Source organism: Acipenser ruthenus, chromosome 3 (genome assembly GCF_902713425.1).
Source record: "Acipenser ruthenus chromosome 3, fAciRut3.2 maternal haplotype, whole genome shotgun sequence".
NCBI classification, from domain to species: Eukaryota; Metazoa; Chordata; class Actinopteri; order Acipenseriformes; family Acipenseridae; genus Acipenser; species Acipenser ruthenus.
Genome location: NC_081191.1, coordinates 90,800,784 through 90,818,164, shown reverse-complemented (window position 1 = coordinate 90,818,164; position 17,381 = coordinate 90,800,784). Strand labels below are relative to the sequence as shown.

General features: G+C 36.4%; 1 protein-coding gene across 3 annotated transcripts in view; it reads left to right on the top strand.

The window, feature by feature from the left end:
• LOC117394773 (dual specificity calcium/calmodulin-dependent 3',5'-cyclic nucleotide phosphodiesterase 1C-like) overlaps positions 1-17,381 on the top strand; it is a 186,545-nt gene that overhangs the window by 1,771 nt on the left and 167,393 nt on the right. The window lies entirely within an intron of this gene.

Sequence of the window (17,381 nt, the reverse complement as noted above, 5' to 3'; positions counted from 1 at the left end):
GTACTTTCAATAAATGATTTCCTGGCCATATTAAATAGCTCAAAAGATACAACGCTAAACAGCAGCCCCTTTCGCATTTTGAACTCAGACACAGAGAGTTACATGAACACTGCTCTAGTGTATTGTAACTTGAGAGAAATTAAGAAAAATCTATTAGAAATTAAAAGCTGAGCTTAATGACAGTGGAGGTGTAGTGGGGAATGTAGCTAATTAAGGGTTTAGAAAAAAAATGATCAATAAACATTTCAGAAATTGATTTGAAACACAAATCATACCCTGTGATAACAGAATTCTGTACAGTTTCAATAAACACATTTAACAAAGTCTCCCATTTACAGCTTGTTGTTGAATGACTGATTATGTTGAAGTCAAACTCAGAGCAGAAGCAAGTGCCTGACTAAGGAAAATCCAGGCCCATAAAAATCATTAGTAAAAACAAACAATAGGAATAACTAGAAGACATATCGACTGTACTTTGAGACAAGCATCTCCCTTGCCTGCGGTCTTGGATTGTACCCACTTGGAAGTCTGTTATCTACTTGTATAGCCTTTATAATCATAGCTCAACCCTTTATCTATTTCAATAAAACAATAAACAATAACTAAAGAACACATATCACTATTATGATAAAGGGGTTGTGGAAAGGGAATTATAACTCAAATGTCTTATTTGTGCCATCCATGTATTTTATTGATATTGAAAGATCTTCCTTTCTGAGGAAATATTAAACATCCAATCATGATACAAAAAATAAATATAGTTGTACATTGAGGAAACATTTTCTGCTTCAGATTCAGTCACCATTTGCCTGAAATAACACATAGAAGATTCAGCTGTCTTCTTGCACCTTCCCCATTACTTAAAGAAGCATGATAAAATTGTGTTTGATTATTTTAGAGTATCTGAATCTATATATAGAGGATCCTATTTCAGTCTGTATGTCACACGTCCATTTTTACTTAACCTATTGTGGAAGATGGTCATGATGTTCTACTTGTTATACTGATAGCTTAAATTTTGTATTCACAGGTCTAGTGGACGATATAGCTAACTGAATTATTTGATGTTTGTCTTTTTTTATACAAAATATTATTTATCAGAATAGTCCTACTCTTTTTGGTGTTTAGTTATGGTTGATATTTATGTGTGAAAATGTGGGATGAGCAAAGCATGGCTGCTTCAGTGTATATTATAAGGTCAGTCCAACTCACTGTATATAGGAAACATGTATTTATTACAATGAAAATATACGTCAGTTTAAAAATCTATGCACAGATTTTCATTTTGAGCTTTCATTCAATTTAACCAATTTGACTTTACAAATCTGCCCTGTGTTCCACTTCGTTTCTGCTCTTGTTGGACAGCTGTGGGCTGATTGTTTGATCATTGCAAACATCTTGTTGATATTGCCACAGTACTTGAATAATATGTTGATTAAAATAACAGCATGGTTTTAAAAACTATTTTTTCAATAATAAACAATGGGCTACATTTACACCAAATTGTCAATAGCCCATTTTTCTGTAAGGAAAAGACGACGATTACAATTTGAAAAAAATAAAAATAAAAAAAACACCTTAAAACTGCATATAAAAATGCTCATGACAATTGGAGTAAAAAGCTTTCAGAATCTGTTTCTCACGCATGGTCACCAGTAAACAAAAATGTTAACAAAAACATACTTAATAGTTTTGAAATGTGTACTTTCAGATGTAATTTATAAATATTGAAAACGCGTATCATAAATTCAACATTTAAAGTCAATATGACAATTAAATCTTTTTTTTTTACACTTGGCAAGTCAACATTTAGCTGACAGTATGTTTTTGTTATAATTTATGTATTAAGCTAAATTTGGAAAAAAAATATTTTTTGGTTAAATCTAGACAAAATTATGTGATTTAAGTTAATTCTGGAAAAAACACCTGGTAAATATTTGTGCTTTTTTTTTACACTTGGTGGCCCATATGAGTTTGAGGATGGATGTTACAGTCACATGGATGTTTCTGGATTTGTAAAGATTGGAGGTGACTGCCAAATATTTGATACTGCGCAATGAAAAAAAAAAGGAAAATACATTGTTAACATTTCAGAAGTACAAAAATATACTTGTGATTTGACAGTTTCTTTTCTCTTCAGCAGTATCTAGTCCTCGCATATGTGTAGTGCTTTACAGTCAAGTTCAGTTCTTGCTGCTTTCTTCTTTAGCCAGCCTCTCTCCCTGTATCTCCTTCTCTGGTCTGCCCTAACTTACACACTCAACAGTACAAACCCTGAACTACAATAGCAGTATAGCTTATATAACTAGAATCCTTGTTCAGTTCCAGAACATTTGTGTTTTTTTTATTTTTATTTTTTTTAACACTTATCAAATACAATACCGATAAAATGACAACCATACCATTTTATTTTTAGAATATTCTATTACTGGTAAGTGACAATATTATCTCACTACATTACAATGGGTAATACGTCAGTAAACACGAGGCTTGAATGCATTTCCTTTAACAGTAGAAATTAACTTAACTAGTTAAAATATTGTCAGCAGGGAAGCTATCACAAGTGTTAAAGGTGAAGTTAATTATAATGTATCTTAAGCCCCTTTCACACTGGCATGATTTACCCGGGTCGGAACCTACCCAGGTCAGGACCCGGTGTCATGCGGGTCGGCTGTGTGATTTCACACTGCTATTGATAAAGCAGGTTGATCTGGGTGACAGACGCAAGTAAACAATACACGTATCAATGCCCCGGATACAGCTTGTTACAGACGCTTCCATCCAAGCTTCTCTGGATTGAACCGTCAGCCCAAATGTTGAATAGAGCAAATGTTTTCATCCCTGCTGCAATCTGGCTCATGGTGTGTCTCAAGCAACAAAAATATGGCTAAACAGAATAAAATAAAAACGTTCACACAGGTGTGGCTGTTTGTTATTTTGTCGGCCGTCATGCATTGTGTCTCGCTCAGCCCGGGTCAAAGCATGTCAACCCACATCCTGAGGTGTTGTCGCCGAGACCCAGGTTAACCCGGGTATGACCCAGGTACGTGGTTTCACACTATGCAGGACTGTGACCCAGTAGCCAGAACCTGGGTCCGGACCAGGGTAGAAGTGCCAATGTGAAAGGCGCTTTACTCTAACCTTTAGTACCACCCTTGTGAGATACTGAACTACCGGTAGAAATGGCCTTCAGCAGCAGCATCAAACTAACTCTCAATGATGTGTTGAAAAACATAAATAAGACAAGAACTGGAAACCAAATAGCATGGTTGATATGTGTGTAAAACAATAGCCATTGTTTTAAACCCTTTCCATTGTACCTTTAAACCTACAAATATGCTGTGATTGCTCAGTCCCAGGTGGGGGACACTGCTGCTGTACCCTTGAGCAAGGTACTTTATTATTATTATTATTATTATTATTATTATTATTATTATTATTTATTTATTTATTTATTTATTTATTTATTTATTTATTTATTTCTTAGCAGATGCCCTTATCCAGGGCGACTTACAATCGTAAGCAAATACATTTCAAGTGTTTCAGTACAAGTAATAATACAATAAGAGCAAGATAAATACAATGACTTTGGTTCAAGCAAGTACAAGTATATGACAAAATACGATTCAATAACAGAGCAGATAACAGTGTCAGTGATAGTTACATCAGGATATGATTAAATACAAAATACTACAGATTGAACACCTGGCAGATTACAGTACTCTGAAGTACAGGATTAAATGCAGTAAAATAGGGGGCAGATAAGAGCAAATGAAGCGCATTTAAGGAAGGGTGATAGTGTCCCAGGGGAAAAACAGAGGAGTTCTACAGGTGCTGTCTGAAGAGGTGAGTCTTAAGGAGGCGCCGGAATGTGGTCGGACTGGGCGGCCCTGACATCTGTAGGAAGGTCATTCCACTACTGCGGAGCGAGGGTGGAGAAAGAGCAGGCTCTGGAGGCAGGGGTGCGTAGAGGAGGTGCAGCCAGTCTTCTAGTGCAGGCAGAGCGGAGAGGTCGAGTGGGGGTGTAGGGAGAGATGAGGGTCTGGAGGTAGCTGGGTGCAGTCTGGTCAAGGCATCTGTAGGCTAGTACAAGAGTCTTGAACTAGATGCGAGAGGTGATCGATAGACAGTGGATTGCTTCAGTAAAAAAAAAAAAAAAAATGTATAAATGGGTAATTGTATGTCAAAATAATGTGTAAAAAAATAAATAAATAATGTAATTGTAGTAAAAATAATGTGATATCTTGTAACAATTGTAAGTCGCCCTGGATAAGGGTGTCTGCTAAGAAATAAATAATAATAATAAATGTGCTCATACTGTAATTGAGCAAACATTTGCAATCCTCAAAATGTGATTCCGATGTTTGGATGTCTCTGGGGGAACACTACAGTACACTCCTCATAAGATTAGCAATATCATAATAAATAATAATAATAATAATAATAATAATAATAATAATAATAATAATAATAATAATAATAATAATAATAATTACATGCTGTAATTCAATAAAGGCATTCAAGAAGAATGTTTTGCTTAAGTGGAAAAGCTATCAATTATACCAGTTCTTTCATTCACGTCATTTTTCAGATATTTGAGAAACATATTTTTACTAATCATGGCTTTGATTAAAAGCTATCCACCCCAAATAGCATGCCACGCTGCATTAATATGGCCTGATTACAATCACTGAGGAAGTAAACGTGTTCTTTAGACAATCTTCATGATGTTTTTTTAATGTATAAATGCAAAGTGTTTCCTTTTGAAAGTAATAATGAACCAAGACTCCTGATGCATCCCGATAAGTAATTATCCTCCTTATCCTCAGTATAATTAATTGCTTTTTGAACACATGCTGTCAAATTAGTACAGTTCACACATTGTTTGGTGTGTCTTATTCTCAAAGGAAATAGAGTTTTCTGTGTGCATGTAGCCTCAATAGCCTCTTTCATTTCCAGCTTGATCAGTGAGGGTGCAATTACAGAGAAGTGCATGTGGTTTTTTTTTTGTTTTGTTTTTTTTTAAGAGAGATAAATATGGCTTACTTGGCTGAGCTCTAATTACATACTTAGTGCTTTGCAGCTGGCCAGAGATGAGCTGCTGTCATAGTTGTCCGTGTAGCGGTGTCATGCAAAGCATGGATCTGATATGTAAGAAAAAAAACCCTTCTTTTTAAAATATATTGGTGAAAGTAAATAAATATAAATAAATACAAATATTTTAATGCCAACAGCAAAGTGACTGTATGTAATGAAATGGCATGTACACTTTACTCCGGGTCATACTTACAATGCATTTATCCCAGTGCTAAAAAACAATGTGCTTCTTGTTTTTATTTTTTACGGTATTTCTGTAGCATTAACAGTTTGTTTTTGCTTGTACAAAAAATAGCAAATGCTTAGTGAATATGACCATGAATATGACTGGGAATATGACCGGGAATATGACCATGAATATGACCGGGAATATGACCGGGAATATGAACAAACCCAGCCTTGGTCTAAGCTTTGCTGTGCAGTTAACCTTGACAAAAGCTAATAATATTTTTATTTTATGCTTTAAGTCATAAGGACATTAAGGGCAGGATTTAGAAGAGGTGTCTAGAACAACATAAGTCTGCAAATCAAGCACCTTTAGTATGAAATTGAGCAATCAAGGAAAATGTGAAACAAAACAAACAGTAACATGACATGTCCTTTTTGAAAGCACAACGCGGACAGGATTCTTTGTTCTGTTGCAGCACTGTGTTAGTGGCAGGGCCGGTTGTAGGGTACCATGTTTGGGAGGGAAAGAGGGTATTTTGGTCGTTCAGTTTAAAGTAAAAAACTCCACCTTTACTCTGATTCAAAATGTAAATGCTGAAAACATCAGATCTGCTGGTTTTTAATTTCCCTTTCATACTTTGCTGTGACAGTAAAAGGCAAGATTCAGGACTGTGTGTTAGAATATATTTTAATATGATTTATTATGATATGAAACAGATACATATTTTAAAATGTTCCAGTTTATCTGGACCACATAATGCATGTGAGTCCATGGTAACAACTACCATGAAAACTTTTGGATTACAGAATTAATTCCAAAGCTAAACATGGGCATGTGCAAATGACCCAGTGTCAACCCCTCCCCATAAGGTTTGAGGTATGCCATATTAAACACCCGTGACAGAGAGCGAATGAATCCGAGTCAACAATCTCCCTCCCGACTGTGTAACAGGAACAGTGTGCCTCGTACTGGATGGTCTGGCAGTTCATTCCAGGGTCAGTCGGAAGCCAGCTATCCAGGAAGGGGGCGGAGCCACAATACCAGAAGTCATCGCCTTAATGCGGTAGGCGATGTGTCAGTCACGGATTGGAGAAGACGTGATTGGCTGCATAACTGAAAGAGAGTGTGACTGAAACTATTTAGGGGAAGTGGCTGAGCTGTCTGTTCCTTTGTTTTGGTTACGGATGGACCACTAAAGGAGTGATAAAATAACCATGAGTGTTCAGTGTTTGTTTGTTTTGTTGTGTCTACTTGTACTCGTTTGTTATTATTAGACGGCTAACATGTACCAGGAGCTGTCGCTAAAGACCAACTGTATAAATGGGTAATTGTATGTAAAAATAGTGTGATATCTTGTAACAATTGTAAGTCGGCCTGGATAAGGGCGTCTGCTAAGAAATAAATAATAATAATAAATGTGCTCATACTGTAATTGAGCAAACATTTGCAATCCTCAAAATGTGATTCCGATGTTTGGATGTCTCTGGGGGAACACTACAGTACACTCCTCATAAGGTTAGCAATATCATCCTGGCTTGTTGTATTTTACATAACATAGCTCTTCGTAATGGATATGCTGTTGAACTTACAGAGGAAAGATTACAGGGTTTGAGGGAAGCAGATACTGAACTTGAAGCCCTAGCGGTGGAGCTTGCAAATGCTGAAAGTGCCAGGCAGGTCAGACTTATAGATTCATTTTCTTTTATATTTCGTACCCTTACTTGAGAGGCTTGGTCATCCTCTTCACTTGGGCTGCTGGACATTTTTTATTTATTTTGTTTCCTTTGTTCTTTTTTTTTTTTTGGCTTTCAAAATGCCCTCCGTTCGCTATCTCAGATGCACAGGTGCTCTTAAAGGGAATGTTGAATCCTTATTGGTTGTAACCTTACTCCCCCCACTGTGCTTTGATTGGCTGGGCGCATGATTCACTATTTGATGTGAGGTAGCCCACGCATGAGACTCGACTTCTAAATTACGTTTTCATGCGCTACTATTGCGGCGGTTCGCTAATGCTGTCATTTGTGCCTGAGCAGAAGCGGCTGCACGCATATTTGCTAAATATGGCCCCTTGTCCCCTATTTCCATCCTGTTCATTTTATACTTATAACATTGATTTATATGCCCAATATGGAATACTTTACATTTCTTAACATTACAATTCATTTGCCACACGTTTTACTGTTTGTTAAACCTGGTATTTTTCATTTTAGGTATATACTTGTCCTACATGTTCTTGCATTATAATTTTAAATCTGTTCCACTGAACTTCAGCTGTCATATCCCCCAATTTCACTGTCTATTTCCCTTAGTTCCTGTCTCATCCCATCAAAGTTAGCCTTTCTGAAATTATACACTTTAGTGCAGCCTTTTGCCTGGAATTTTGATGGAACCATGTCATGATCACTTTCCCCAATTCTACTACTTCTATATTACACCTGGGTGTTTGTGAACACCAGATCTAACATTGCTCTGTGCCTTGTTGGGTTTTTGACACCTGGGTCAAGAAGCAGTGATTTACGGTATCAATCAGTTCAGTTTCTATGTTACCACATCCCATTGTTTTCTCAGTTTATATTGGGAAAATTGAAATCACCCATGATTACAGTATTGCCCCTACATGCATTTCTAATTGCTTCGTATAATATTTTGCTTTCATTTCTATTCTGACCTGGGGGTCTGTAACATACCCCAATAGAAAAAAACCCAAAAAACTTTAGTGCTTTTACCTAACAGCTCTACCCAAATTGACTAACATTCTGACCGAATGTTAAATATATTGTAGTATTTAAAATGAACAAACCTTTTAAAAAATATTTTTCTTACATAAAAGAGACATTGTTCTGCTGGTAAGTTGTTTGTGGAATCAATGACTCACACACAAACACACCTGGCAATGTGGAAGCAAAACACTACAGTTTCTTCATATTGTTCAATTGTATGGCTTCAGTTCAATAAAATACAAGATTGAATTACTTAGAACATTAACTACCGGTACTAATAAGTTATTTTACACTCAGCTTAGCACATTGGACAAGGCAGTCATTCCAGACTGCAGTATATATGAAAGTGTTAACATAAGCATAGGATATCTCAATGACAACCCAAAACCTTTTACCCACAATAGCAATGCACTTACAGTGCTTGCTTTGATAAACCATGGTCATTAGTGTTCACATTCTGTGGTGCACTACAGACCTCTGGGAATAATGGAAAGTGGATGGCGAAACAAGTACCTTTATCCAGACCTTTAAATCTTACATTAGGGGAATCCTAAGTTTGAAAAGTGGCACATATCTGCACTTGTAAGAACTACCAGGCAATGCAGCAAGTCCTAAAGTATAATATGACCTTTCTAGAAGTTGTCCACCACTACTTGTACTTTGACAGAATTTAAATGCACTTCTGCATTAGGGTTATTGCTAGCAGATGATTCAAATACCTGGGGGATAAGCACAGGTGTCACGCTGATAATGGATTTGACAAGACTGTTGCCAAGTGGGAAACCACTATATCTCTGAATGACAAAAAATAAGGTAACACAGGTCAATCCAGGAAGAGACAGACTCGGTACCACGGGGTATGAAAACTTTGTAAATAAGTAAAAACTTGTGTGCAATGATGAAATAAGGTGGTTTACTACTGCCATCTGGTGGACAAATCGTGGTGTGATTTCCCAGACTATGATTTGTTTTTGCTGATTTTTTATTATATATTTTTTTAATTGGTTATAGTGTGCACTATTCATAAAGCTTTAATTTATGACTTTATTTAAAGACAATTTTCTTAGTACACTTTGATGAATTAAATAATGTTTGATGTACATAAAACTGTATTTAAAGGTGGGCAACCGCATCTAGTTCAGATTATTTGTTTTCAGAATTAATGGCCTTCAAAAATTACAATGGCATCCTCACAATCAATGTATATGTCTTATATTTGAGATCAGGACTGTAAACCTTTCAGTTATAATTCACTTAGTATATAGAAAACGAAACAAATTGTCCAAACAAATTGATGAGCACAGTTCTGCACACGTTCTGTTTGTGGGTGGCACAGATACATTTACTGAGGTACACAAGTTAAAGCAGGGTCTAATGAGTGAGAGTTTACTCAGTATAGACCCCCCACTGTACCAATGCCTAATGAAAACCAGTATGAGGTCAAAGGAGACCGTTTTTCACTTTGAAGGATATAATAGAAACGATTGTTCTAAGTTACATAAGAGGTTAGGTTTAATTGCCGGGGGCATTTTCATTCCATAGAAAATGTGCTGTAATTTCCAATTAACCACTTTCATACCTGACAAGCTGAAAAAGTTGACCTTTTCTTATTGACGGATTAACTGAACATTGGGTACGCTTCCGAGAATGCTAAGACTGAGCAGGCTTAAAAAGGGACCGAGCTCTGATGTACTGTACATCTCTAAAGAGCAGGTAACCAGGATCTGACCCTGAACAAAGACACCATTTTGTTAATTGTGCAAAAAAAAAAAAAAAAAAAGTGGGGTGAGGGGGTGGGGGCTTGCAATTTGTGTATTGGTGAAAATGTATTTCTTGGAGTTGGGAGCATGTATGTTTAATCAACCAAACATGGTTGACACTTGACACAAACCAAAAATAAGTAATATAGGTGTGAACAGAGACGGGATTTCTATATACCAGATATCAGCAAGTTAGCCAATCAGGATTTATTTTTAGAATGCTTGCCAACCTATTTTGCATGCATAAAATGGAGTAGATCAAGAAACCTGTATGTGTAACATAATGGTAACAAAAAAAATAATACAAAAATGCAATATCAAATAAATACATTGTTGATATTGCCACAATTATGGCAGGTTTATGTTAGAATTTACATCGCCCATCTTTATTTTTATTTTTTTTAACAATTATTTTTAATCATTTTCCAATTTTCTCCCATTTTTTGGAATGTCTAATTATTATTCAATCTGGTTCACCGCTGCCACCTCCGAACTAACTCGGGAGAGACGAAGACGAGCACTCACCTGAAACGAGTGCCGTCAGTCACGCAGTTCTGAATTGCATACAGGCCGGCCAGTCATAGGGGTCTCTGTTGTGCGGTGAGCCAAGGACTCCCCAGCCGACTTAACCCCTACTCTGCCTGGGCAGCGCTTGGCCAATTGTGCGCCACCCCCTGGGAACTCCTGTCTGCGGTTGACAGTGGCATAGCCTGGATTCGGACCGGTGTCATATACAATAGTTCCCGGCATACAAAACTTCCCAGTATGGTTTCCTTTTCCGTTGCATTGTTCCTTTAATGAAATGTCAGCTAATATTTATTTGGAGACATGTAAAACGTAGCTACTATTTAAGCGATAGAGCCCATCGATGCAGGCTCTACCGTGTGGTAGATGACCACTACTGGAATTATGCGTCTCGAGCCGTAGGCGAGGGCACCAACGAAAGTCAAGGTCATCTACCACACGGTAGAGCACGCATCGAGAGGGCTCTATCGCTATTAGAAAACAATTTATTTCTTTATTTTCTCTTTTAAAAAAAAAACTTTAAAAGTATATATTTACCTTGAACTTCTGATATTTTGCTGGGTAACCTTCCGCTGAGGAAAATAGTCCCTAACATAATTAGAATGGAAAAACTACATACATGTAGAGAAAACGGTTTATATTATTATTATTTGGCTAACATATTTATTTATTGGGGTCTTATTCTTTCTTATTATAATTTATCTGGACATTACCAGATAAATTAACTGTACAATTGCCGAAACTTTGTTGGAGGCGGGGCAAATAAATGGCTTTTTGAAAGTGCTTACACTGTTTTATTTGTTCATATTTTATTGTGTGTGTTGAACAGTACATCTGTAATTACAGAACAACTTATAAATTAATTGAGCTGAACCGGGCAGCTGTGAAAGGGAGGGACACTGGGAAATGAAGTCCTTCTTTTTCACGTTAATGCACAAAGGCAGTTGTGAAAGGGCGGGACACCAGGAAATTAAGTCTTTCTTTTTTACTTCAATGCGCAAAGTGCAGGTTTCCTTCAGGTGTGATGTAAAAAGGAAGTGATGGAAATGGAAGCCATTTTTTTTAATAGAAAACAGGAATAGGAAGACAGTATTTTTAGTTTTAATTCTTAATTATGTAATGTATTTACTGACTTACCTGCTTACTTATTTATGTACTTTTTTGCACTAAAGTTTTTTGGAATAAACGGTTAAGATTTGCACATCTGAAAGACTTTATAATAATTCCAGTTAGGGATGACTTTTTTTAAAACACTTCACAACTAACTACCCTAAATAAAAGAGATTTTGTTAACTCCTGTCCAAAAACTACAGCGTCATTCTCCTCCATGGCAGCCCTTTTTAAACAGTTTTTATTTTTACTCCAGGCTGAGAACACAACATCATACTAACTAATCGGATGTGAATGCCAAACTCTATAGGTGTTCTCTCTGCCGCGCTTTTTAATTTTTCAAACCATTAAAGGGCGGGGATTATTGTGTGACATCACATAACCAAGTTCTCAGTAAACAGAACAATGATTGGTTAAGGGGATGTTCATGCGGGACCAACTTTACAATGATGGACCAGAAACAACAGCCACACAGCAAAATCAGGTTGTTCCCGGGCAGAGGGCCTTTGCCGGGTGTGCCACTCGGGAACCCCATTTGCCCATCATTTTTGACAGATACCAACATCTCCAAAAAGCAGACATTTCCATTAACCTTAAAATTACATACAGTTTGTTATCACTGAATGATTCATTGGACTTGGTTTAACATACTGTATATTTTACTCAGGAAAAGCAGTGGTTCACAGTACTGAGCTTTAAAAACATTTGTCCTAATCAAAATACATGCATTGTCGAATATAGTAAATCATTGCTGTGTCTACAACAGACAGGTCTGGCTGAGTAATTGGTGTCTCACAAGGAAGGTGGGATCGTGTCAATACAATTCACAGCATGGTCTCTCTTATAGAAGTGTTTTTTTTTTAAATGGTGCTCTGTAGAATAAAGAACCATAAAGTCTACCCAGCTTATTTAACAGTCAGTAATATCTGTTGTTACTTTTTGCCACTCATATTGCAACTTCTAAAACAAATCTCTTGAGGAGTAGTTGTAACACTTCTTGTTGAATTGAAGCCTCTAATTACCTTGTTCTTATTAAAATATTATGCACAAATCAGGGGATAAGATGTTGCTGTTTCTTTTTGAACACAAATTGCAGGGGGCAACATGCTGTTGTTTCCTTAGTTGCAGTAAGTAACTGCCCGTCGGGGTCTCGCAGTGGTTTCTTTTGATATTATTCTAGTTTGTTTCTGAGTTTCCTTTGGTGTATTGGTGTGTTTCTTTTGTTAAGGCAGCACATGGGCATATGTAAACTGTAATTCTTTCATTTATTTCAGTCTGCAAGTGAGGCTTTTGTGTGCTGTCTATATTTTAAAATGAAAACTAAAAGAGTAAACAAATGTCACTAATGTCACGATATGATACGTAGCACAATACGAACAGCAGCGCTGGAACAATCTTCATAGTGGAGGTGCTGAAAGCCATTGAACAAAACTGTAACCCCTGTATATAAGATGGGAGCCATGCATTCGGTTGCTAATATGTCAATAAAACTAAGGCAGCATCAACACCTGTTTATCTATTTAAGTAAAAAAAAAACTTTAACCAGAGTCCTTGCTATAATATTTACAACATGCTTACCGTAAAACGTTTAGCTCAAAGAAATCGAAAAGTAGCATATACTGTTACGATCCACTTAAATACTGCAATTTACAAATGCTTATTTGTAAAAAGAGGTTGAACAGCTCTCCGGTGTTATGCTGATGAATCTTTTCATGAAGGAATGGACATCTGGCACATCCACAATGTCACTGTGTTTTTAGTATTGCTCCACATAGCAGCACCCCCAGTTAGCATTTGTGATGAGCTGCTTGTGACCAGCAGCTGTACTTCAAGCCAGGAGCACCCCTAGTTCCCGTGACCCTGGATACGAAGGTCGTAATAGAGTATGTATCTCGATACACATGATGGTCCAGATGGGCTACTTGTATGATGCAAAATAAGATCCCATGATCTTTTAATGGCAGACTATTTTGTTTAAATGAGTTGGGGAGAGTATGTATTCATACCAACTATAAAACATGTATTCTTCATTCAAAACCTCTTGGTGAACTACAGTGAGCTATGTTGTGCTTTTGGTCTTGTATCATGATGCAAACGATACACACCTCTATTATAATATGCTGTATCATGTAAAAGAAAGTATCATCCCTATTTTTTATGTCTTCAGTTTTAGCATGCATGCCAAGTTTCTGGTATCAAACTGTACAGTCCAGTATTTTAAGTTTGTTCCATTTGCTGCATGTATTTTTTTTTACAGTAAAATAGTCTCAAATCTTCCAATTCTACATGCTAATGGTATAGCACTCAAAACAACTACTTTAGCAATGTTTGTCATATTCGCTGAGTGAATCAGTCAAATAACTGACAGGCAGTATTCAATAAAAAGAAAGAGGTGCTTTTAAAGTGGTACGTTTGAAGAGCATAATAGTCAGCCCGTAGTGCCTGTTTTATTGCAAGTATGTTTATAGTGGATAATTAACAATAGTGATTTCTATTGTTTACTATTTTTTATTTATTACATTTTTTGACTTCCTAGGGCAAGCTATGTTTTTAGTAAATCCCACCCTTTGTTGAAAATCAATATATTAACTTCCCATGAGACAAAGAACACAAAGTAAGTGCAGCACACCCATATGTAGAAAAGTGCACTATTAGTTGCTACCTTGCTTTGGTTTCCATGGAAACATGTTAAGAACTAGAAAAAGGCATAGACACCTTCAAGGACAGCTTCTTTTTAATACCAGAGCTCTACGAATGAATAGACCACCAGGCCTTGCTTGAGCTTTATGGTAAAAAAGGTGAATTAATTGAAGCAGAGCCCAAAGGAGTTTTAACCTACTCTGAAACATTGGCTCCCATTTAGTGTCATTTGCTTTTTTACAGTGAGCAGCTCTATTCCTCTTCTTTCACTCACTCAGTTTAAGCACTTCACACTGTTGCATGCAGAGATAACTTCAGGGCGAGCCGCCCATAGCAGTTGTGTTTGTGACAGCACTGTAGGACACGGGCGAATTCCACTTATGCAACACATTTTTAAGACAGCAGTAGAAGCTCACTCAATCTTTCTACCTATATCCCATATTCGTTTTTAAAATGTGGGTTATAGTGGAAGTATTTATTGGGTGATTTGTTGACCCTCTTATTACTGTTGCTAAATACAATAGCAAACGATGGTAGAAAGAGGTGAGCAACAGATCAGGTGTACTGTAGGTGACGGTATAAACACAACATGATACAGTTTGGATATAAACAAACACCACAATTTTATTAAAAGCCAGGAGTGGGCCTTAAAAAAACATGTTTTTATATAACAGCAGTGTATCTACTCAGAGCCTCAACTCACACTTGATGTGGCCTGTTGTTATTGCTGAAATATTAGAACATTCCTCTACTCTGATGTAATAGAGGTAGTATTCTCTCTAGGTATATGTATTGAAAGGTAAAAAGCTATATAGCTTTTAACCTAATTTCATCTTGCCGATGGGACACTATCCGTCAACCATAGGGAATCAGAAAAGAATGCCTGATACACACACCACACACATTCCTCTCGCTATAGGAAGTGCACAAACCAAATATGGTACAACTAAAAAGGGGGGTAAATCGATAGACATTGTTACATAATCTTATGCACCTGTATGTCTTCTGTATATTTCTGGGGAATTTCGCCAAAGGGTACATACTGTAAACAACCTGTGCCGTGCTGTATGCATTTGCAGAGTGGATCATTTAGTCAGTTCTGTATCAGTTAAGTCTGTGTTATTCAGTCTAACAATGCAAGTGAGTATCAGCAGGGTCCAGGAAAGGGAACCAGGCAGTTGAAGAGAGAGCTCTATATCTCTACAGGATTATGAGGAATTGCAAACACTCTCAGTTTTAAATGTGCATTTTACACTTGTTTATCTGACTCATCTAGTCACAGGTACCTCTGACGTATAAATGAGAGTGACAGTTTTCTGAAACGTCCACTAGATTACGATGCTGAACCAGAAAAAAAACAAAACAAAATATCTAACACCATTATCTAATTTTAAATTTACAATAACTGGAAAAAACACATTTCTGCCAAGGGTATTACTGACAAACTCAGGTAATGACCCTGCCGAGGGTATCACTGACCAAACTCAGGTAATGACCCTGTCGAGGGTATCACTGACCAAACTCAGGTAATGACCCTGCCGAGAGTATTACTTCTGTTATAAACAGCAAGCACAAAGCAACAAGGTGTAGCAGAAAAAACTAATTTCCCCAAAATAGAAACAGACTAACCAAAACAAAAAAAATTCTCACAAATTTCTTACAGCCAAAGCACAGAAAAATGTAACACTGTAAGCAAAAGCCTGGTGGCGCATGTTTTGTAGGATTACGACTGGGATTGCGTCAGCAACGCCCAGGTGGGTTTACCTGAGATTTATATAACATACAAGGAAGTGATCTGATAAGAGAGCAATTATTCAATAATCCTAATGAGAGAGCAATCATTCAATAATCCCTCACACAATAAGTTCTCACACCCTTATCCATAACTATAACATACTGAAATGTAATATATGCAGTGATACTCGTAGTAGAGGCTAGTAACATGTATCAACATCTGCATTGTAAAATGAGTTTTAGTTTGTATTCTTACGCTATAGAGGATAGCCTATATATTATGAATATTAACTAAAACACACTTGTTTATATTACTTTGAAGTCTAGTCTGATTGTTGAGTGGAACTTTCCATCCAATCCTAAAACATCAACATAATAATATTACTAAGTAAACAGATTTCTATAGAGTAAGAGATTGGAACATTTTGGACATTTATGAGTCACTCAAGTTGTTGTGTCTAGTTGATAGTTTTTCTTTCTAATTATCTGTTATGATTCATATTATGTAAATAGCATCTGCTGTACAGACAGCTTTGTATATACTTTATACACATTTTATATTAGAATTGTAGCAATATACAAAATATTTTTGACATTTTGTATGGCAAATATAATGTTTACTGACCGGCAGCAAGTTGCCATCTGTATTTAAAAGTAGGTCTCGAGGCAATTTGAAGAAAGTGCAGTGAAACCTTACTTGGGAAAGAAAATGCACATATGGCAATATGTTTTAGTCCATTGAGCTTTAATGCCAATGAATTACAATCTGATTTAACATATTCCTGTTTATTTTTTTTATTTTATTTTCATGAAAAATTGTAAATACAAAAAATTAAAATTGCTCTGTTGAATCATCAAATAAACAAGTGTACCACATTAAGTCTTTACAGTGGCTTTAAATACAGCTAAATGTGCTGCCATTTTTCTTCTTAGCGAGTTCACCTAACACCCAATGTACACGATCTTACCCCTGGAGGTTGTTTAGCTTCTGAATAAGTTACATCTGGACTAAAACAAAACCATATTTTGTAGTAGTGTGACGATAGCTCACACCATAGACCCATTTGAAACTGCACAAAAAATATAATTGATAAAATAATTACGTAAAAGTAAATTCCATTCATGTTCACTTATACTGGTCATATGTAAGCACCATTACTAGATGTTCCCACATATTTTATAGTCTGTTTTAAAAGTACAAACACCTGCATTCCCTAACAAAAAAAGTGAAAAGGTATTTGTATTGAAATATTAGTAATTGTGATGGCGATGGATTTTCAAATGGATTTAGAAGTGTTTAGATTGGAATCCATTAAAAAGGCACTTACAGTGCAGTACATTTAACCAGAAGAATGTGCAGTAATTAACTATAAAAGCTTTATCTAAATTGCAAAGTGACATTCTGGGGGAGGGAGGGGAGCATTTGAGCTAAAATCTATAACATTCATTGTAAATAATCTATCTGTCAAGTTCTGTATGAATGTCCTTGTGTACTGTATGTCACTTTACATCTTTAGCTATATCCAACTTGAAACTTGGTATGATGTAATCATAATCTTGACAATGGTGTCCTACTTGTTGTGTGAATGCATTCCTTGTCTTTGTACCATACACATGCATATATGT